Here is a 23,542-nt window from a genome sequence, read left to right as displayed (position 1 = left end):
TTGACCGACGTCAGCCATATACTTTGGTATTCGGGCCGACTGGGACAGCGGACTACCCAAGTGTTAGGACTGCAGCAATGTGGAATGAAGAACATCATAATTTTAACTTTTCTAGTTTAAAGAGTTTGACAGAGACTATACGTGAGGAAAATATAAAAGAACATACCAAAATGGAAGAATTTATTGGGTATTGCAACAGGACTGAATGGAAATATCTCACTGAAACCAATGTTAAGAGAATTTCAAAAAAGAATTTAATTAGCAATGATGATCATGTGACTCTAAGATCATATACATTAGTATGTGTTATTCCTTTCATTTACTATGCCTGAAGAAGCCCTACAAGGAGAAAGCTGTTAAACTAGCATTGTTTTTAAGGATATAATTTAAATTGTTAATAAACGTTTTGTAGTGTATGGTTCATGGTTCCAGTAACTTTTGTTGTTTACTATTTTTGTTATTGAAGATTACTTGATTTACTTACATTACTGGCTGTTTCTGTTGTGTTTCTCCTAGACAAATGCAAATTCCTATGTAACTCATTGGATAACAAATTGGCTCACAACTAAAACCCAGGAAATTTGGGTGGGTGACTGAGCCTTCTCCAGAAGAGCTGTCACTAGTAGTGTATCCCAGGGTCCAATCTTTGGGCCACTCTTTTTTAGCATTTACTTTGTGGAAGTCAGGGCAAATGTCAAGAGTTTACAGCTGACTGAAGACGTGATGCCATGTACAACCATATCCTTCAGCAAGCATGACTTCCCTTGTAACTATTACATGACAACACATCCTAGAAAGTTGATTCCGTAGTCAGAGATCTGAGAACTTATGCTGACAATCAGCTGTCCACTGATCATCATTTATCCAGTATTGTAAGGAAGTCCTTTTTAATTATACAGCTTATATCTAATGGCATGATGACCATCCAGATTTAATTTATATGAATGGATAAGAAATCACAATTTCACTCCAGTTTAGCACAAATGTCCCTTATGGATAGGGGGCAACAAGTAAATGTCCCAGCCTATCCTTGTTCTGCCTAGCTGTGGGTTATTTGTACAGAAAATACAAGGGCTAAAAACTAAAATGGTAAAGAAAGACCAGACTTCTTAAGGAACTAATAGATCATTAGCCTAGTGAGTACCTATGAAGCTATGATATGCTTATGTCAGGCTGCATGGAATACAATTTTTCACCTTTGTTTCTAAGGTTCATGAGACACATTTTCTAAAGACAGATGATTCGCTGTTCTTCCAAAACAAATGGTTTCATGGAGCTAACATCGTTTTTTTAAAAAAAGCATATGACTGTGATAGAATATTTAAAAAAGAGCAAATGTGGGAACATAAAAACAGTATCTAACTTTTCTGAGAAAAGGACAGATACTGAGATACTAGATGTTGGGCATGGTGGTGGAAGGAAAGCAGTATTAAATATATTATTAAGGGTACACTGGCTATAATAGCCACACATCCTCATGGCCAGCAGCTATATTATTAAGACAATGGTTGTTACAGGTCAGAGGGTGGACTGAAGGGGACATTATCCTTGGTGGGGACTTCAACTGTCTTACAGGCAGGAGGACACTGACACAGGAATAAGCCTTGGCAGTTCTTCTTAGTTATACTCTTCAGAAATAAGACAGAAGACATAGGTCTAATGGATAGCAGGGCAATTTCAACATCAAAGGCATAGTTTTTTTTAACTCTGTATTCTCAGGCAGCCAAAGTAAACAAAAACAGGTGCTACTTGCTTAGATCTTTCATGCAAATGGTGCAGAGTTTTAAGGTTGCTCCTACAGTACTCTGAGCACACACCACTCTTTCTGAACTGAAGCCCATCCAGCAGATTTTGTCCCACTCTTTCAGGCAGATAAGTATGCTCAGTATAAGACTAATGGCTTAGTGCTGGCTCAGTAGTAGCAGAATGCAGTTAGTTTAGATGTTGTGAGTGTTACTAGTTTTATTTTTTTAAAAAGCTTATCAGTCAGGGCTGGAGAATGATAATATACATAGTTCAAAGAAGTTAATGTTTGATAGTTAATTTTTAGAAAATATGCAGCAACAAACTGTACATTTCACCTGTGTTCAACTGAGATACTGGTGCATAGCATAACAATTGTTAGTTTCAGTTTATTTTTTTGTCAGCTGTCTCTGATGAACACAGTTTATTTAATCATAAGTGAAACACGATGATAAGTACACAACTCAAAATGCATGTGAATAAGGAGGCTATTATCTTTTTCACTTATGTTAAACTCAAATCTATCCAAAATAAACAGCTGCTAAGTCAAGCTATCAATTAGTGCACCAGCATCTGTATCTCAATGAAACATACTTGTCGAATATGTACTCCACTGCTGCATGTTTCATAAAACTGAAATTAAGCAAAATGTGAAATGTTAACTTCTTGTAGATTCATATGCAATCACTGTCCAGCCTCTATAACATGCAGGCTGATTAGCTTTTAAATATGCTCACTGCTTAATATATGCATACATACCTGTGAAATAATGGTATGCTGTCAAATACCAGCTTTGTCATATGTCTGAGGTTGTGGCTGTAAAAGGTCTGCAGACCAGTCTGCTTACCCATTTAACAAGTGCTAAATAAATATAACGCGCAAACTATCTAAACTGACCACACCCTGCATTCCATGTTCATATTATACATAGCTGCAGCCCACCTCTGCACACCTACAAGAAAAATTCTGAGTGTAAACCTAAAGTAGGTTAACCAAAAATCTAATGGTGTAAGCCTTTGGGGAATTTGAATAGTACAGTGGAAAATATCGGGGAAAACCCTACACCAGATATGCTGACTCATTTTATCAACCACAGTAGAGCTCTAATATAGTTTCTGAAGGAACTCAGTAAGCTCAAATTGAAACTCATATGCCCTAAAATCACAGAGAAAGACATATCACTGCCATAGCGTTAGTCATCCACTTTCCAAGCTTTATAGCTATATCTGCCAGCATGTCCAAAGTGGCATAGCACCATGACTATGTTATGCCACTGTTGTATTAGTTCATCTGTCACTTGAAAGTACAGTTGTGTACACTTAACATAAATGTAGATGTTCGAGTGTATTCACTGTTGCAGTGATTACATTTGGGTAATCTGCTGGCAGGTTGCCCTCAGTCGGCCTGATTAACAAAGTCTTGGGTCCTGCGTCGGATGCTGACCCTTCTTCCATGACGTCAGGTCATCAGGGGTATAAAACATGCAGCCAACACCATTACATCAGTTTTTTTTGCCCCAGATGTCAGGAGCCCCCCAAATGAGGAGCAAATAAACATAAAAATACAAAAGTATACCTCCAACAAAAAGCAAATACACAAAAAAAGCTTTTAAGCATAGTAAAGGAAAGTAGAGGTATAGCCAGAAAAAAACTAGGGGGCTGGAGGGAGGGTAACCAGGACTGCAACAGTGAATACACCCAAACATCTACATTTATGGTAAGTGTACACAACTGTACTATGTTCTTTGTGTTTCACTGTTGCAGTCATTACATTTGGGTAGATTCCCAAAGCTATGGTTGGGAGGAGGAGTTTATACAGCATTAGGGCCCAGCTTATAAGGCCCTGCAAGACAGCAGTGACAATGCTTTTGCCTCTGGATTTAGGAGAAATTGGTAAATGATAATGCTTTGGTGAAAGTATGTATAGAGCTCCAGGTAGCAGCTTCTCAGGGATGTCCCCCGGTAGGAACACCTCTGAGAAAGGGCTGCAGAAGTAGATGCAGCTCTGGTGGAGTGAGATCTGGATCCCCAGGGATAGGGTTTTCCACATGGTGCTTATAGCAGAAATTAATGCAATGGCTTATCCATTTAGAAAATGATTTGTTTTGAAATAGCCTTCCCTCTGCTCCTTGCAGCAAATGCTACCAGCGGCTATTTCTTGCCCAGATTTTCTTCAAGGATTTAGTCCTGTCCAAGTAGAGATCTAAATTTGGTCTGTGCACATCCAAAGAATGCTCAGTTTCCCCTTTGTTCTGTGGATTGGGAAAGAAAGTTGGCAAATGAATGGACTGATTAAAGAGCCACTACTGGAAACCACAGGCGCATGAAGGGGCGGATTGGTCCTGAGAGATACCCTATCCGCATTAAAGATGATGAAAGGCTCCACTGCCATAAGAGCCTGTGAATTCTAGATAATATTACAAGCTGAAGTGATTGCTAAAGGATGCTGTTTTCCAAGAAAGAAATTTTAACTCCTGCAGTAGCAGCTGGCTCGAAAAAGGAGATAGAATGAAGTTTCTCCAAAACAAAGTTAAGGTCCCAGGCAGGGGAAGGAGCTTCTCTCCTGGGTGGTTCTCAGTTTTTTTTGCCCCTCTGAGATACTGGCAGAGCAGGATGAGAGAAAGAGGGGAGGTTCTGTGTTATAATGAGCTGAAATAGTGGTGGCGGATCAATGGAGAAAAAAGACAGGCCCCTTGTGAGGCTATCTCAGTTAAGGTCATTGCAAATCTGATGGAATTGGGCACTGCTGTGCTCATCCCTTGAGGACTGAGTCCAGGGCACAGAATCTTTTCCATTTGTCAAGCATAGGGATTTTCTAGTACTAGGTCTCACTTGCTCCTCCAAGATGACATCCATCAGGTTTGCTGGAGGGATGATAAAGGGGTGAATTTAAGTGATCAAGCCAGGCTGCAAGGTTCAATCGTGTGGCCCAAGCTGAGGGTGCAGGAATTTGGTTCTGCTGAGACAGCAGGGAAGGGGTCTGAGGCAGGTGCCATGGAGACATTTGTGACACTCTGTGCAGGAGGGGGTACCAGTGTTGGCGCGACCAGTCTGAAGCTATCAAAACCATCCTTGGTTTGTCCTATTTGACTTTTAGTAGAACTTTGGAGAGCAAAGGCAGAGGGGGAAAGGCGTAGACTGACAGGTTTATCCAGCTGAAGGATAGAGCATCCATTTTCCAGGCTTGTTTGTAGGGAGTCCTTGTGCAAAACTTGTCCAACTGGTAGTTTTGGGGAGAGGCAAATAGATCCATGTCTGGGCTCCCCCATTTGCTTGTCAACATGTTGAAAATCTGTGGTTCCAGTTTCCACTACTCATGTGGATCCATGAGGTTTCTGCTTAGTCTGTCTGCCAGTGTATTCTAATTTTCCTGCAGGATTGAATTGTAGGTAATTTCTGGTGCTCAAGGCTGTAAGTTCCCACAATGCCATATGGCTGAGTCTGCAGAGGGGGTAGGAATGTGTACCCCCCTGCTTGTTTATGTACCACATAACCGTGTTAAGGGTCCATCTTGGCTCATTAGTTGTCCTGGAAGAATGTAGTCCTTGAAGGCTGTCAGAGCATTCTGTACAGCTAATATTTCTTTTACTGATATGTAGGGTGCATTTGATTTGGGTTCATTTGCCTTGAATGCACTTCCCTGCTGTGGGTGAGCCTCCTAAGCATAGTCTGGAAGCATCCAGAGTTAGGGTTTAAGCGTGCAGGGGGGTAGTGTGAATTGTAGTCCTTGTTTTGGTGGCAGGCCTCCTGCCCAACAAAGGAACTCCAGATGTAGGCAAGGTATGATAGGAATATTGTTTCCAGGCTGTGACAATGTTGACCCATAGACTTTTAGATACCATCAGTTTCTCATATGCAGTCTTGCATATGGAATTAGAAGAATGCAGAGACTATGAACCAAGACTTGCAGTATTTGTCTTGCAGATAGTAGGCTTTTGTGGCCACTTCTTGTTTGAAGTAAGTTACCAAATGAATTTGTTTAGCTTGAGAAAGCTATCTGGGCAGTTGTATCAAGCTTGCACCAGAATGCAATCTGCTGACAGGGTACCAGCTGTGATTTCTTTTCATTATGGTGTAAAATTCTAGACAAGTTAGAAAAGTACAGTACCTACCTATAAATGTAGATGTTTGAGTGTATTCAATGTTGCAGTCATTACAATTGGGTTATCTTGCTACAGGCCACTGTAGTCGGGCTCGAATCAAAGTCTAGGTCCGGGCGTCAGTTGCCGCCTCCTCCCTGACGCCAGTGCGCCCAGGGTATAAAAGACACAGCCAATGCCATTTTATTCAAGCCTTTCTTGCCCCAGATGTCAGGGTGCCCCAAAAGGGTAGGCTAAAAATATACTATAAAGCATGCATGCCACAAGTAACAAGCCTTCATCTACAAGCAAATACACCACATAGGTTGTGGCAGGACAGAGAAGACAGATAAGTCCCAACAAAGAAAAAGGGGGGATGGTGGGTGAGTAACGTGACTGCAACAGTGAATACACTCAACATCTACATTTATGGTAGGTACACAACTGTTAGGAATCCAACACAAAAACAACCAGAAAAAAGAACTGAGACAAATGAACACGCCTCAATTGCACCACTTCTATTAAAACAATCCAATGGTATCAATATCCACCTTCAATGGACCAAGCAAAACATAAAAGTTTTAAAGGTAAAGCCTCAGTTTGACTTCCACTTTCGTCCCAAGGCTCCTAGCAGGATTTCTTCAGACAAACAAGAATCAACAAATTTCCACTTTTAAAATAAAATCACACATTTCAATTACAGTTGAAACACATTTCAATTGTTTAGTTCCCTGTAATGGATTTAAAAAGGCCAACTCCAAGAATAAAAGACACAGCACATTTTGTACTTTCAATAGTATTTCTGACTTTGTAAACAAGTAAAACATGAAAGCAAGAAATAAAAATAATAAAAAACAAAAGAAATAAAGTATTCCTTTCTATATTGACAAGTTACCAGCAGTGTCACAAACATACAAAGTGAAAACAACACACAGTGCCCACTGTGTGTTTGTTTACCTCCTTGACTTATTCTTTGACATGTTGACTAAACTTACTTTAAGCACCCCAAAATGGCTCTTTTCAGCAATCCTCTACTTATAAAGTCACTCACAATCCTCCCATTTTGTATGGAATACTGAAAACATCGCTCATACAGCTGCCTTTATATACTAATACAAGGTTTCATGACTCATGTCTGCATTTAAATCTGTATTCCTATATTTCCAGAACCACCTTATGTTGCTACATATTAATGTGACCAAAGTTGTTCTGTGATTACCGCTCTTGTTGCTACACATTAAAGACCCCAGTGTGGTGGAGATGAATCACGTCCAATAAAGCTCCACTGTTATCTATCCTTAAACAATTTCCAAATTGTCAAGTTAGTTCATCTTTTATTCAAGCTTCCATTGTTTTGCTTGTAGAAGTTACCCTAAAACACCACCTAGTGTTGTTTGTTGGTATATACCCACATAAGCTGCAATGGTTTAATATGTTATATCACACAAAGGGAAATTTTATGTGTGTGGGTGGGGGTAGCCATATGCCCTAATTACATGTAAAATGACCTGGCCTATGAGGCCATGCTGTTGTATATATATGAATTAGTGGATGTTTTTCCTAAAATAGTAATAAAAATATATATATATTATTATAAATAAAAAGTAAAGAAACACAGGATTTACCTCATGAGGCTTTTGAGCTTCAGTATACAAGAAACAGAATAAATTTATCTAAGCCCGGATGACAACAGGGTTTTAGTTTGGAGTTGCCAGCAACTTTCTTTTCCAACAATAAAGAAGTCGGACCTCAAGTCACAAATTTGATCATCTATGGCTTTTAAATTTAAAGGAATGTTGTGGGAAATTTCTTCCACGTCTGGCCAATGTGTGTTTTCTTTTTAACGTTTCTAATACTGTAGAAATTATAGATTCTTCTCTCTTCAGTTTCCTGTCCGCTTTAAGGCTTATGTAAAAGGCAGGACAGGTATTGTTCGAGCGAGACAGACTACCCTTTGAATTAGCAGCTAATTTCTTGTTGATTTTATAACTGACATTTCTAATTGTAAAAATTTTAACAGCATCTACCTGTGACAATATGAACAATGTGTTACATTTCCACATTCCATTTCATCGCTGGATTTAAAGGTTTCAGCTTCTTTGTAGTATACTTTTTAAATTGGCACCCTTCAGCAGTGACCCAGGCACATCTCCATATAGAGGACAGACTATAGTCGATTTTACTAGGTTCTACTTTATAAATAACAGACTCTAATTCCATATCCATCCATACTAAAAGGAAGAAATTTGATGTGAATGAACATCCTTCTCCACATTAATGCTAGGTTGAACTCAGTAGAATAACTGTAGAGGCTATCTGCCCTACTGAGCCTCCCAAAATAGGTTGGTAAACCCTCTTGTTTCTTTTTCTTCATCACTTATAAGGTCTAATACTAAGGTGGATGGATAACCTCTCTAACAACATATCTTCCAACCTACCACACCTTACATGGGTGCTGAAGTCTTGACCAGTGGTCACCATACGTGGCTGCTCCTGCCAGTGTTGGCCCCAACTTAATTGATCGCTTCTGAAGGAGTGGATGGTTACAGTAAAGTGAAGTAAGGCATTGAGCAGGTCTCTTTCTATAGAGATCTTCAATATGGGCCACTTGTTTATGTGGTCTCTTTACTAAGGGTTCACATCTAGGTATGCTATTTTTCCTTTTCAAACATCGCAACTTTAAGAAATTAGTAGTGTTATTCAAATAAGTTAACAACTTGGATGCCTCCTGTTCTTCACCGTCCACCAACATAAATATGTCATCCAAGAAGCGTGTGTAAAAAGATATTTTCCCTTGGATGTCAGGTTTTTAAAATATACTCCCTCTCCCAAAAATGCCATCACTAAGTTAGTAACACTGGCTCCACAGGGGACCCCATCCAACCCCGTTTTCTGATACCTTTTTTCAGTAAGATAGTTGTTAGTTAACACTATGTCCAAAAGTTCACACAGTAAAGTGATTTGGGGTGGGAATTCCCCAAAAGTAACCTAATCCATTCTATTCCTTCATCCTGTGGAATGGAAGTATATAAACCTTTACATCAATTGAAGGAAGTTAAGGTAATTTCTGAAGCCTATTTTGCATATTTGCTAGAAATGACCAAAATCCCACAAATTATCTTCTGCAATTTGGTCGAATGGTGATATGCAGGTATGCCTCCTTGAGATCTAGAGTTACCAGCCAACACTCCTTGCCCAGCATGGGAAGAAGTTGCTGTAGGGTCAGCATTTTGAATTTTGGGACGATGATGTATGTGTTTAAGATGGACAGGTCGAGAATAGGTCTCCAGTTTTTCTCTTTTCTTGGTACTAGGAAGAGTCTGGAGTAGAATCCTTTGCCCTGTTCTGTTATTGGTACTCTTTCCAAAGCTCTCATCTTTATTAATTCCGCTATCTGGTGCAGGGCTTCTATTTTTTGATTTGGGGGCAGGTTTGGCATTCCTCTTTTTACTGGTAAAGTGTGGAAGTGGAACCAGTAGCCTTGGTCTATGGTTTGCAAAATCCACTTGTCTTTTGTGATATAGTGCCAATTTTTCGAGAATAAAGCTAACTTTCCGCCTAATGGTGCTGCTATTTGCTCCCTGGTAGGCGGAGTCAGAGCCAAGTCACTGTGTTTGTCCTGTTGCAGTGCCAGTGGTTGTGTCTGTGCCTCGGTTATTGCCTTGCCACTGTCAGTCCTCTGTAGGCACCTCCTCTGGATTGATTCCTGCCCCTAGAGCGCCTGTTCCTGCCCCTTTGTGATCTTGTGGAGTCAGGAAAGGACCAATTTTGGCAGGCCAGTTCCTGCTAAACCTTGGGGCTGAACCTGTAGGAAATCTTTAACTGTTTGTACAGATTTTGCCTTCTCTTCCATTTTCTTCATTACCGGCTGGGCAGGTTCGCCAAATAGAATGGCCTTATCCATAGGAGCATCCAATAGCTTAGCTTTAACATGATCCGTAAGACCTGTTCTTTCAACCATGCATGCCTTCTTATCACTGTGCCAGTCATGGCTGATCTAAATGAAGCCTCCAGTGCATCATAGCCACATTTTAAAGAATGGTTACTAACCTGTTGGATGTTATTCACCATTTCTAATACATATTTCTTATCTACAGATTCATCAGAGGACAGCTTTTAATTAACTGATCAAGCATAAACTCTTGGTATTGGATCATGTGAAACTGACAGTTTAAAGCTCTAGCTGAGAGAGTAGCAGAGGTGTAGACTTTTTCCCCATCTCTAAGGACCTGGATTCCCTTTCAGAGGGAATAGGGTTTTTGATGTGGTCGAGGCTACTGCCTTAGGCCCCTGGGATATAGTTTCGGGTCTGCAAGTGGGGCCTTGTATAGGTGGTGATGAGTGTCTGGCACCCTGTAAAATCTATCTGGTTTGGCAGGGCTGGAGGTAAAGAATCAGGTGCAGTGCAGACATCATTAAATGCATCGCCCACAACAGACAGGACAGGAGGTATAGCTAAGGGCCTATGTTGTGGTAAGTGCAGAAAAGTCCTAAGCCTTTTCTTGAATCTGAGAAATCTTGTCCCTGCCATTGGAATTGTTCTCTCATGGCATGTAAGGTTTCCCCAAAGGAGAATTCCTCTGGAGGAGAGGCAGCTGGAATGGATTCTTCAGCATCTGAATCTTCATAATTGGAAAAAGGAGCCTCTGGCTGGTCTGTAATGTCTGAGTCATCCGCAGAATCATCAGAGGACACAGGCTCGGGGCTCTGCTCTGGGTCTCTTTCTGGGGCTGAGAGGCCCTGTCTGGGTGAGATTGGGATCCCCTAATTAAGGATATTAAATCTTCTGCCAGAGTAAGCATTTGTGAACTAGAAGTGGGCCTGAGTGAGGGTGGTTTAACAGGCACTGATTTAGCTGATTTGGCTGCTTTAGCCCTGGCAAAGGCCTTAATAGACATGGCTGCAGGAAGCCTAGCAGCACCACGTGCTGGGGTAGAGATATCCAAAGGGATGGTGTCTGATAAATCAGTAGGAACTACAGTTGTAGGCAAAATTTCTGAGGCTGATTCAGGTAAGGTAGCAGGAGCCTCAGTAGTAGTCATGGATTCGGCTGAAGATTGACCAGTTTTCTCGGTTCCGCCCGAAACCGAGACACTCGCGGCTTGCTTAACCGTGGTTTCGGCTGAAACCGTGGACCGCGAGTGTCGGTCTTTTTCTTTGCGTTTTTTAACAATTTGGGTAGTCGGAGGATCCGACGGCATAATGTACGCAAAATCTGAGCCGAAAACTGTTCAGCAAACTCCGACCGGCCTAAGTGTTCGTCGGTTGAAGGAAGCACAGGCCGAACAGGCTGCTACGCCGTGGTCTGGGCCTAAGGCAAACAGTAAGAGTGGAAATCTTTATGAGGTATTTGTTTCCCTAAGTTAAACAGTTATTGACTTTTCTGACATCGGCTGAGGCAAGAAAGAGTCCCCAACGGGGTACTTAGCTTTTAGAAGTCTTCAAGTAGTATTCGTAGTAGTAATCTCTGGATCTGACCGACCGGCACTTGCGAACAGCTTCTGCTTCGGCGCCACGGCAAGAAAGACTGAGGAAATGGCGCCGGCTGATGCCTTTATACCAAGACCAGCAGAGATGACGCCGGGTGAAGTGCGACATCACGGCCGACCCAGACTTTGGAATCCGGCCGACCGAAGGGCTGCCTGACGACAGGACAACCCATTTGTTATGACTGCAGATGCATCCATGAAGGACATCCGTGGTGTTGTCCGTTCTTACCATTAGTTGTCCTGGAAGAATGTAGTCCTTGAAGGCTGTCAGAGCATTCTGTACAGCTAACATTTCTTTTTGACTGATATGTAGGTGCATTTGATTTGGGTTCCATTTGCCCTGAATGCACTTCCCTGCCAGGTGAGTCTCCCATGCATAGTCTGAAGCATCTGTAGTTAGGGTTTGGGTGGCAGGGGGTAGTGTGAATTGCAGTCCCTTGTTTTGGTGGCAGGCCTCTGCCCACCAAAGGAACTCCAGATGTAGGCAAGGTATGATAGGAATCATTGTTTCCAGGCTGTGACAATGTTGACTCCATAGACTTTTTAGATACCACTGTAGTTTCCTCATATGCAGTCTTGCATATGGAATTAGAAGAATGCAGGAGACCATGAACCCCAAGGCTTGCAGTATTTGTCTTTCAGATAGCAGGGTTTTTGTGGCCACTTGTTTGAAGTAAGTTACCAAATGAATTTGCTTTTCTAGCTTGAGGAAAGCCATCTGGGCAGTTGTATTCAAGCTTGCACCCAGGAATGTAATCTGTTGACAGGGTACCAGCTGTGATTTCTTTTCATTTATGGTGTACCCCAGACAAGTTAGAAAGTACAGTTGTGTACCTGCCATAAATGTAGATGTTCGAGTGTATTCACTGTTGCAGTCATTACAATTGGGTTATCCTGCTGGCAGGCCACTCGCAGTCGGCCTGAATTCCAAAGTCTAGGTCCGGCGTCAGTTGCTGTCGCCTCCTCCCTGACGTCAGTGCGCCAGGGGTATAAAAGATACAGCCAATGCCATTTTATTCAGTTTTTCTTGCCCCAGATGTCAGGTGCCCCCAAAAGGGTAGGCTAAAAATATGTCTATAAAGCATGCATGCCACAAGTAACAAGTTTCCTTCATCTACAAGCAAATACACCACATAGGTTGTATAGAATAGAGAAGTACAGATAAGTCCCAACAAAGAAAAGGGGGATGGTGGGTGAGTAACGTGGACTGCAACAGTGAATACACTCGAACATCTACATTTATGGTAGGTACACAACTGTTAAGGAATCCAAACACAAAAAAGAAACTAGAAAAAAGAACTGAGACAAATGAACAAGCCCTCACTGCACCACTTCTATTAAAACAATCCAAATGGTATCGATATCCACCTTCAATGGACCAAGCAAAACATAAAAGTTTTAAAAGGTAAAGCCTATATTTTAATTTCCGCTTTTCGTCCTGCTCCTAGCAGGACTTCTTCAGACAAACAACAAGAATCAACAAATTTCCACTTTTTAAAATAAAAATCACATTTCAATTACAGTTGAAATCACATTTCAATTAAAATGTTTAGTTCCCTGTAATGGGATTTAAAAAGGCCAACCCTCCAAGAATAAAAGACACAGCACATTTTGTACTTTCAATAGTATTTGACTTTGTAAACAAGTAAAACATGAAAGTAAGAAATAAAAAATAGTAAAAACAAAAAACAAAAGAAATAAGTATTCCCTTCTATATTGACAAGTTACCAGCAGTGCCGTTCAAACATACAAAAAGTGCAAAAACAACACACAGTGCCTGTGTGTTTGTTTACCTCCTTTTTTGACTTATTCCTGACATGTTGACTAAACTTACTTCTTCACCTAAAACGGCTCTTCAGCAATCCTTAGTTATAAAGTTACCCTAAGCAACTTCTCCTATTTGTATGAATACTGAAAAACATCGCTCATACAGCTGCCTTATATACTAATACATAAAGGTTTCATGACTCATGTCTGCATTTAAATCTGTATCTTTATATTTCCAGAACTTACCTTATGTTGCTACATATTAATGTGACCCAAAGTTGTTCAAGGTATTTCGCCTCGCTCTTGTTGCCACATTAAAGACACCAGTGTGGTGGAGATGAATCACTAAACATCCAATAAAGTTCCACTGTTATTCCATCCTTTAAACAATTTCCAAAATTGTCTGCTAGTTCATCTTATTCAAGCCTCCATTGCTCTTTGCTTGTGTAGTTACCCTAAAACACCACCTAGTGTTGTTTGTTGGTATATACCTACATAAGCTGCAATGGTTTAACATGTTATATCGCACAAAGGGAAATTTTGTGTGTGTGTGGGGTGGGGGGTGGAAGCCACACCCGACCATATGCAAAATGACCTGGCCTATGAGGCCATGCTGTTGTATATATATGAATTAGTGGACGTTTTTCCTAAAATAGTAATAAAAATATATATAATATTATAAATAAAAAGTAAAGGAACACAGTGATTTACCTCATGAAGCTTTTGAGCTTCAGTATACAAGAAACAGAATAAATTTAATTCAAGCCCGGATGACAACAGGCTCTAGTTTGGAGTTGCCATAACAACTCCCTTTTCTCCAACAATAAAGAAGTTGGACCGCCCCTCAAGTCACAAATTTGATCATCTATGGCTTTAAATTTAAAGGAATGCTGTGGGAAACTTTCCACATGTCTGGCCAATACGTTTTCCTTTTTTAACGTTCTAATACTGTACAAGTGTTCATAGATTCTCTCCCTCAGTTTCCTGTCCGTTTTGCCTATGTAAAAGGCAGGACAGGTATTACACTGAGCGAGACAGACCACTCCCTTTGAATTACAGTCGAATTTCTTGTTGATTTTATAACTGACATTTCTAATTGTAAAATTTTGGCCAGCATCTACCTGTGGACAATATGAACACGTTACATTTCCACATTCCATTTCTACTGCTGATTTAAAGGTTTCCAGCTTCTTTGTAGTATACTTTTTAAATTGGCACCTCTTCTAAAGGTGACCCTGGGTACATCTCTCCATATAGAGGACAGACTATAGTCAGATTTTACTAGTTCCCAATTTTGATAAATAATAGACCTAATTCCATATCCATCCATACTAAAAGTAGTTATGAAATTTGATGAATGAGTATCCTTCTCCACATTAATGCTAGGTTGAACCTCAGTAGAATAACTGTAGAGGCTATCTGCTCCTACTGAGCCTCCCAAAATAGGTTGGTAAACCCCTCTTGTTCTCTTTTCTTTCACTTTACTTATAAGGTCTAATACTAAGGTGGATGGATAACCTCTCTTAACAAACATATCTTCCAACCTACTACACTCCATGTTGAAGTCCACGTCAGTGGTCACCATACGGGCTGCCCTGGCCAGTTGGCCCTTAACCACTGATCGTTTCTGGAAGTGTGGATGGTTGCTAGTAAAGTGAAGTAAGGCATTGGAGTAGGTCTCTTTTCTATAGATCTTCAATATAACATTTGTTTATGTGGTCTTTACTAAGGTCTACATCTAGGTATGCTATTTTTTCCTTTTCAAACACGTGTAAATTTTAAGAAATTAGTAGTGTTATTCAAATAAGTTACTAACTTGGATGCCTCCTGTTCTTCACCGTCCACTAACATAAATATGTCATCCAAGAAGCGTGTGTAAAAAGATATTTTCCCTTGGATGTAGGTTTCCTTAAAATATACTCCCTCTCCAAATATGCCATCACTAAGTTAGCAACACTGGTTCCACAGGGGGACCCCATCACCACCCCTGTTTTCTGTATATACAACTTATTGTTCAGTGTAAGATAGTTGTTAGTTAACACTATGTCCAAAAGTTCACATAGTAAAGTGATTTGGGGGGGGTGGGCCCCCCAATTCACCCAACAGTAACCTAATCCATTCTATTCCTTCATCCTGTGGAATGGAAGTATATAAATCCTTGACATCAATTGTAAGGAAGTTAAGGTAATTTCTAAAGCCTATTTTTTGCATATTTGCTAGAAATGACCAAGAATCCTTACATATTTTTAAGGTAAAAATCTATGAATTTTGCTAGGGGGTATGTTATACTATTCCTAGCATCTACCAATGGTCTCATGGGGGGGTCTTCAATGGATTTATGTATCTTAGGTATCCCAAATAATATTGGGAGCCTAGGTGAAAGCATATTAAAAAAATATATGTATTCAAGTCTATTCTGGCTTCAATAAACAGTTCTTCAAGGTGGGAATGGATTCTACTATATGCTATATTTAATTGATTTCTTGATACTTCCTCATAAGTTACGGACGTGACTATTTTTTCCATTCTTTCCATATAGTCATCAACGTCCATGATGACGAATCCACCCCCCCTTGTCTGGTTGCATAACTCTAACATGTGCCTCCCTGACAAGGAGTAGGGCCTGTTTTTCTTCACTAGTGATATTATATATATTATTCCTAGTCTGTCTTTGTGACAGACATTGAAACATATCTAGCTCGCAAACACATTCGAACAAACCCAAAGTATGGTGCATTGGTGGGCAATATGTACTGGAAACATGAAATGGATCATTTGTTGGATTATTTGAGCCAAAAATATAGCCAAGATTAAGTTTTCTAGTAAACAACTTCAGGTCTAGAATTGTTTCAGCAACAGACGCCCTTCTCGATGGTACAAAAGTTTGTCCTTTTGCTAATAAGTCTGCCAACAAGGTGTCAATAATTAATGAAGAAAAATTAAAAATTTTAAAGTCACCTTTAGAATTATAAATGAGTCTCCCCGCTTCAGGTCTGTACTCCATTGTTTCATCTACTGGTACATCTGCACAGGTGTCTTGTATGAGACATGTGGTAGACCTTGCCTCAGGTTGTATCCTTTAAAACTTTTATGTTTTGCTTGGTCCATTGAAGGTGGATATCGATACTATTTGGATTGTTTTAATAGAAGTGGTGCAGTGAGGGTGTGTTCATTTGTCTCGGTTCTTTTTCTAGGTACACAACTGTACTATGTTCATCGTGTTTCACTGTTGCAGTCATTACAATTGGGTTGACTCCCAAAGCTAAGGTTGGGAGGCTGGAACTAAATAGAATTAGAAGTGGCTATGAGGCCCTGCAGGACTGCAGTGGCAAAGCCTGCCCTGGATTTGGAGTAGAGTGGTAAGTGGTAGTGCTTTGTAAAAGTGTGCACTGAACTCCAGGTTGCAGCCTCTAAAATGTCTTTGGTTGGCACTCCTCTGAAGAAGGCTGCTGAAGTGGCTGCTGCTCTGGTTGAATGTGGCCTAATGCCCTTAAGCACTGATTTGCCATGTTGAGAATAGCATAAACTAATGCAGTGACCTATCCACTTGGAAATAGTCTGCTTTGAGATAGCCTTTCCTTGTGATCCTGCAGCATATGCTACCAGTAATTGCTCAGTCTTTCTGAAAGCTTTGGTTCTGTCCAAGTAGAAGCACAGTTGTCTGTGTATGTCCAAAGAATGCAGAAGTTTCTCACCCTTATTCTGCAGGTTTGGATAAAAAGTAGGCAAATGAACAGTTTGGTTGAGGGCCACACTGGACACTACCTCAGGCATAAATGTGGGGTTTGTCCTTAGAGAAACCCTATCTGGATGAAAAATGATAAAAGGTTCCACAGCCATGAGTGCCTGTAGCTCTGAGATTCATCTTGCAGAGGTTATTGCTAGGAGCAGAGCTATTTTCCATGATAAAAATTTTATGTCCGCTGTAGTGGCTGTCTCAAAAGGAAGCAGAGTGAGTTTTTCCAAGACATAATTGAGGTCCCATGCAGGTATTGGTGCTCTCCTTGGAGGCCATAAGTTTTTGGCTCCTCTGAGGTACTGCCTTAATAAAGGATGAGAAAAAATAGGTGGCTCTGTATTGTAATGAGCTGAAATGGCAGAGGCATGAATCTTAATTGATGAAAAGGATAGGCCTTTGTCCAGCATCTCAGTTAAGTATTGTAAAATCTGAGGGATATTTGGAACAGTCATGTTAATTCCTTCTGCCTGGTTCCAAGCACAGAATCTCTTCCATTTTTCTGCACAAGATTTTCTGGTACTGGGCCTCCTAGCCTCCAAGATAACATCCATCACCGGTTTAGAGAGAGGTGGGTTTTGAAAAGCTACATTATCCGCCATGCTGCCAGATTTAAGGTCCTGAGTTGGCTGTGCAGGATCTGATTGTTTTGTTGGGTCAGTAAGTGAGGAATTTGAGGTAATGCCCATGCTGGGCACCGAGTCAAGTTCCTGAGGATTGGGTACCAGTGCTGGTGGGGCCAGACTGGGGCAATCAGTATCATTTTTGGCTTCTCTTGTCTTGACCTTTAGGAGTAACTTGGCGAGGAGAGGCAGGGGGGGGAGGCATATACTGTCAAGTTTTTCCAGCAGAAAGACAGAGCATCCACTTTCCATGCTTGCTTGTGATAAGTCCTTGTGCAGAATCTTTGTAGTTGGCAGTTGTGAGGGGAGGCAAACAGATCTATGTCCGGGCATCCCCAATTCCTTGTTGTCATGTTGAAGACTTGTGGATCCAATTTCCACTCGTGGGGATCCATGAGGTTTCTGCTTAGTTCGTCTGCCAGAGTATTTATCCTTCCTGGAAGGAATTGTGCTTGCAGATGTACCTGGTAAGTCAATGCTGTGTCCCACAAAGTCATGGCTAGTCTGCAAAGGGGGTAGGAATGTGTGCATCCCTGCTTGTTTATGTACCACATGACTGTAGTATTGTCCGTCCTTATCAGTAGTTGTCCTGGATGAAGTAGATCCTTGAAGGCTGTCAGGGCATTTTGAACAGCTAGCATCTCTTTTTGGTTGATATGTAGATGCATTTAGATTGCGGAACATGAGCCCTGAATACATCTTCCTGCCATGTGCCCCCCCCCCCCCAGGCATAATCCGATGCATCTGTTGTCAATGTCTGCCTGGCTGGGGGTATGGTGAATGGCTGCCCATTGTTGTGGCGACAGGCCTTTGCCCACCATCGAAACTTTTCAGATACCACTGTAGTTTCCTCATATGCAGTCTTGCATATGGAATTAGCAGAATGCAGGATGCCATGAAGCCCAAAGCCTGCAGAATTTTTCTTGCAGTTAACTGGGTGTTTGTTGCCAATTTTTTGAAATAAGTAGTCAGTTGCCTTTGTCTGGCGTGAGATAAGCCATCTGGGCAGTTGTATTTAAGCTTGCACCCAGGAATATTATCTCTTGAGAAGGTACAAGTTTTAATTTATTTTCATTTACTGTGTACCCTAGGCATGTTAATAATCTTTTTACAAACGCCAGATGCTGTAGTAGTATGTCCTTGTTCTCTGCTTGAATAAGGCAGTCGTCCAAGTAAGGATATATTTGTATTCCTCTTTATCTGCAAAAAGCAATTACTGGTGCCAGGCATTTTGTGAAGACCCTGGGCACAGTAGATAAGCCAAAGGGCAGTGCAGAGGATTGTTAGTGCATTGAGCCAGCTATGAATCTGAGGTATCTTCTGCATGATTGTCTGATTGGAACATGCAGGTATGCCTCTTTTAGGTCTAAAGTTACAAGCCAAGCCTTCTTGCCCAGCATGGGCAGAAGCTGCTGCAGAGTCAACATTTTGAAATTTGGAATATCCAGGTATGTGTTTAGAATAGATAGGTCCAGTACTGGCCTCCAGGCTTTGTCCTTTCTGAGCACCAAGAAAAGTCTCGAGAAAAATCCTTGTCCCTGCTCTTGTTGTGGTACTTGTTGAATGGCCCTCATGTCCATGAGGGATGAAACTTGTTTTTGTGCCTCTGCCCATTGATTTTTTGGCAGGTCCGGCATACCTTTTGCCCTTGGCATGGTGTGAAAGTGTAACCTGTAACCTTGTGACACTATGTTCAAGACCCATTTGTCCTGTGTGATTAGGTGCCAGTTTTGAGAAAAAAGTGCTAGTTTTCCCCCTAAAGGAGCTGCCAGAAGATAAGTGCTTGGTGCTGGCAGGGGGAAGTCTTTGGGACTGCTTTCTGTATGGCTGTGATTTTGGAGGTAGAAGCACCCCATTGTTTAGACCTGTATGAGCCTTGGGGCTGGGATCGGCCTCTAGGGCGTCTGTATCTGCCTCTTTGTGGCCTGTTTGACACTGGAAAGGACCAATTATTTGTAGCCCAGTGTCTGCTAAATCTTGGAGGCTGTACCTGTAAGAAATCCTTGGCTGTTTGCATAGATTTGGCTTTGTCCTCCATTTTCTTCAACACCTCTTTTGCTTTAACACCAAACAAAGTATCATGCTATAATGGAGCATCTAATACGTTTTCTTTAACATGATCAGGCAGATTCTGTTCTTTTAACCAAGCATGTCTCCTAATGACAGAACCCGTAACAGTGGCTCTGCAGGAGGCCTCCAAAGAATCAAAACCACATTGTAAAGTATGCTTTCCAACTTGTTCAGCTGCATGCAATAAATTCTGCGTTTCTTTATTTTCTGCATATTCAGAATTTGTCAACATTTTCTGTTTAAGCAATGACATAATGTATTGCTGATATTTAAGCATGTGAAATAGGGATGCCACCTTTTCAAATGCCCAAAGTGGGACATTTTTTGTAGAAACGTGCAATTTTGCAGAACAGACATACCCAGGGGGAGGCAAGACATTATTTCATATAATATTTAGGTGTTTCAGATACTTTTGCCTTAAAATCGAGGACACATTGCCATTTTTAGATTTTTTTCTCAAGACAAAAAGTCCAGTGGACCCCTCCCTCAAAGAGGGACAGGTGGTAACCCTAATGTGAAACTGACAATTTAAAGCCCTTATAGCCAAGGTAGCAGAAGTGTAAATCTTTTTTCCCCATCTGTCCAGTGCCCTGGAATCTCTGTCAGAGAGGGTAGGGTTTTTTGCAGTGGAAGCCTTGACCCCCTTGGGACCCTGAGAAATAGTTTCTGGGTCAGCAGCAGGGTTTTTAAAAAGAAATTTGTGCGAGTCTGGGACCCTGTGGTATCTGTCTGGCTTAACAGGAGCTGGAGGTAAGGAGTCTGGAGTCAGACTGGACTCTGAAAATACATCATCTACAATGTCTAGCACAGGTGGAATAGCCAGGGGCCTGTGCTGAGGCAGTAAAAGAAAGTCTCTGAGCCTTTTCTTAGATTCTGAATAATCTTGGCTCTTCCAGTGGAAATGCTCCCTCATGGTATGCAGTGTTTCCCCAAAAGAATAATCCTCAGGAGGAGAAGTTGAATGGACAGATTCTTCAGCATCAGAATCCTCATAAAGAGGAAGAGAGTATTCCTGATCAGAAGAGGAATCAGATGAAATGGAAACCTGATCTGAAGATTCATATTCTACCTCTTGTCTAGGCCTCTTGTCAGGATGGGATTAGAACCCCTGATCAAAGTAATTAGGTCTTCGGCCATTTTGAGCATCTGTTTTTTAGGCATGGAGGCTTGTCCATGGGGCTGTTGCACTTGTTTCTTTGTCTTTAAAGCTGCTTTAGTCTTTGCCTTTGTAGCTGAAGTAGTTTTAACATATAGTTGTGTAGGCCTGAAAACGCCCTCAGAAGCTGATGCTTGCTCAGCGGCTCCGAACCCATCTGATGGAATGGTTTCCGAAGGTCCAATACCTTGAGTTTCTGTAGGCCTGGTTGACTCTACGTGGGAGCCGGTATTGGCCTGCGGCTCTAAAGTAGCGGTCGTCAGGGGCTGCGAAAGCGCCTCACTGAGAACCGGCGACTGGCCTAGAAGAAGCCTCGTCATCAGTTTTGGACCTCGGATGCCTGTCCTTCTCTTTTTCCTTGCATTTTTTGTAAACTCCGGTAGTCGGCTGTTCCAACGGCATTATATAATTAAATCTTCTGCCAAAGTAATGAAATGCAAAATCGTACCGACACTTAATAGTGCATTGGTTAAATCTAGCACAAAACCGACAACTAGCAACGTCGTGGTCAGGGCCTAGGCAAGAAATGCAGTAAGAATGAAAATCCTTATGAGGTATTTGCTTCCCACAAGAAATACAACTAACTTTTTCTGACATCGGTCTGGAGCAAGAAAAAAGTTTCCCCAATGGGGTACTTAGCTTTTAATGAAGACTTTGGCTCGGAAATTTGAGCTTGAAAATCTCAGGAGTGGGCCGACCGACACTTGCGAACTGCTTTTGCTTTGGGCACCGCGCGGCAAGAAAGACTGAAGAAAATGGCGTTGGCTGCATCTTTTATACCCCTGGCGCACTGACGTCAGGGAGGAGGCGACAGCAACCGATGCCGGACCTAGACTTTGGAATTCAGGCCGACTGCGGGTGGCCTGCCAGCAGGATAACCCAATTGTAATGACTGCAACAGTGAAACACGATTACCATCCCTTTTTACAAATGCCAGATGATTAAAAAGTATGCCCTGGTTTTCTGCCTGAATTAGACAATCGTCCAGGTATGGATATATTTGAATATTTCTTTGCCTGCAGAATGCAATAACTGGAGCCAGGCACTTTGTGAATACCCTGGGTGCAGTAGACAAGCCAAAGGGCAGTGCAGAGAACTGATAATGCAAGTAGCCTGCTTTGAAGCTTGGGTATCTTCTGCAAGATTCCCTGACTGGGATGTGCAGGTATGCGTCTTTTAAATCTAGAGTTGCCAACCAGGCATCTTTGCCTAGCATAGGAAGTAAATGGTGAAGAATCAGCATCTTGAATTTTGGAATCTCCAGATTTGACAGGTCCGGGATTGGACGCCATGATTTGTCTTTTCTGGGTACCAAAAAAAGCCTGGAATAGAAACCGTGTCCCTTTTCCTCTTCTGGTACCAGTTGAATAGCCCCCATGCTTAAGAGGGAAAGTACTTGTTTATGAGCCTCTGCCCACTGATTTGGGGGCAGGTCTGGCTACCCGTTTGGTGTTGGCAATGTGTGGAAATGAAATCTGTATCCCTGGGACACTATATTTAAAACCCATTTGTCCTGGGTTATGAGTTTCCAGTTCTTTGCATGAAGAGCAATCCTTCCCCCCAAAGGGGCGGTCAAAAGATAAGTGCTTGGGAATTTTAAAAGGAAATCATTTAGACTGTTTACCATGGGGGGGGGGGTGTCTTGTTATTTCCAGATTTGGAAGTGGAGGCCCCCCCACTGCTTAGTTCTGAGAGTCCCCTGGGACTGAAACCTGGGTTTTTTGCTGTGTCTGGGTTTGGCTTGAGAGAACCTGGAAGGGACTGGAAAGGACCAATTCTTAGTAGGCCAGTGCCTACTAAATCTAGGAGGTTGCACTTGTAAAAAGTCTTTAACAAGTTTGCACAGATTTAGCTTTATCTTCCATCTTTTTAAGAGCTTCTTCAGCCTTATTGCCAAACAGGCGGTCCTGATTTAACGGAGCATCCAACAATTTAGCTTTAACATGATCAGGCAAAGATTGCTCCTTAAGCCAAGCATGCCTTCTAAGCACAGACCCAGTAACAGCAGCCCTGCAAGAGTCCTCTAAAGAATCGAAAGCACATTGCAAAGTATGTTTTCCAACTTGTTCAGCAGAATGCATTAAATCCTGTAAATCTTTATTTTCCAAACAGTCAGGAATCAACATAATTTCTGTTTAAGCAGTCCCATAATATGCTGTTGATATTTTAGCATATGACATTGGGAGTTTAAAGCTCTGATTGCCAGGGTTGCAGAAGTATAAACCTTTTAACCACATCTATCCAGAGCCTTGGAGTCTCTATCAGAAGGGGTAGGATTTTTTAGCAGTAGAAGCCTTAATGCCCTTGGGCCCCTGAGAAATGGTCTGGATCTGCAATGGGATTTTTGAAAAGGAATCTGTCAGGTTTACTAGGAGCCGGAGGCAGGGAATCAGGGGCCAAACTGGATTCCGAGAACACATCATCAAAAATGTGTAGTACAGGAGGTATAGCCAAAGGCCTATGCTGAGGAAGAAGAAGGAAATCCCTAAGCCTCTTTTTTGAATCAGAAAATTCCTGGCTTTCCCAGTGGAAATGCTCCCTTAAAGTATGTAAAGTTTCCCCAAAAGAAAAATCCTCAGGAGGGGAAGCAGAGGGAATGGAATCCTCTGCATCAGAATCCTCATAAGTAGGTATGGACAAATCCAGGTAATCAGAAGAGTCAGAAGAAACAGAATCCTGCTCAGAAGATTCATAATCAAGCTCAGCCCTAGGCCTCTTAGAGGGAGGGGGGGTTGACTACCCCTGATTAGAGTAATTAGATCTTCAGACATTTTTATCATTTGTTTTTTAGGCATAGGGGCCTGAGCATGTGGCCTGGGCATCGGTTTTTTAGACATGGATAGAGATTTAGGCCTTAGTAATGAAGGAAGTGTTGATTTA

The 23,542-nt window shown here is 41.6% G+C and overlaps 1 protein-coding gene across 2 annotated transcripts in view; it reads right to left on the bottom strand.

Moving 5' to 3' along the window:
- Positions 1–23,542, bottom strand: part of SIRT2 (sirtuin 2) — a 1,239,326-nt gene that overhangs the window by 72,383 nt on the left and 1,143,401 nt on the right. The window lies entirely within an intron of this gene.

This window comes from Protopterus annectens, chromosome 1.part0 (genome assembly GCF_019279795.1).
Source record: "Protopterus annectens isolate FY-2018-M chromosome 1.part0, PAN1.0, whole genome shotgun sequence".
Taxonomy (NCBI): Eukaryota; Metazoa; Chordata; order Ceratodontiformes; family Protopteridae; genus Protopterus; species Protopterus annectens.
Note: the sequence above shows the minus strand (reverse complement) of the source record. Positions and strands in the feature narration are given on the sequence as shown.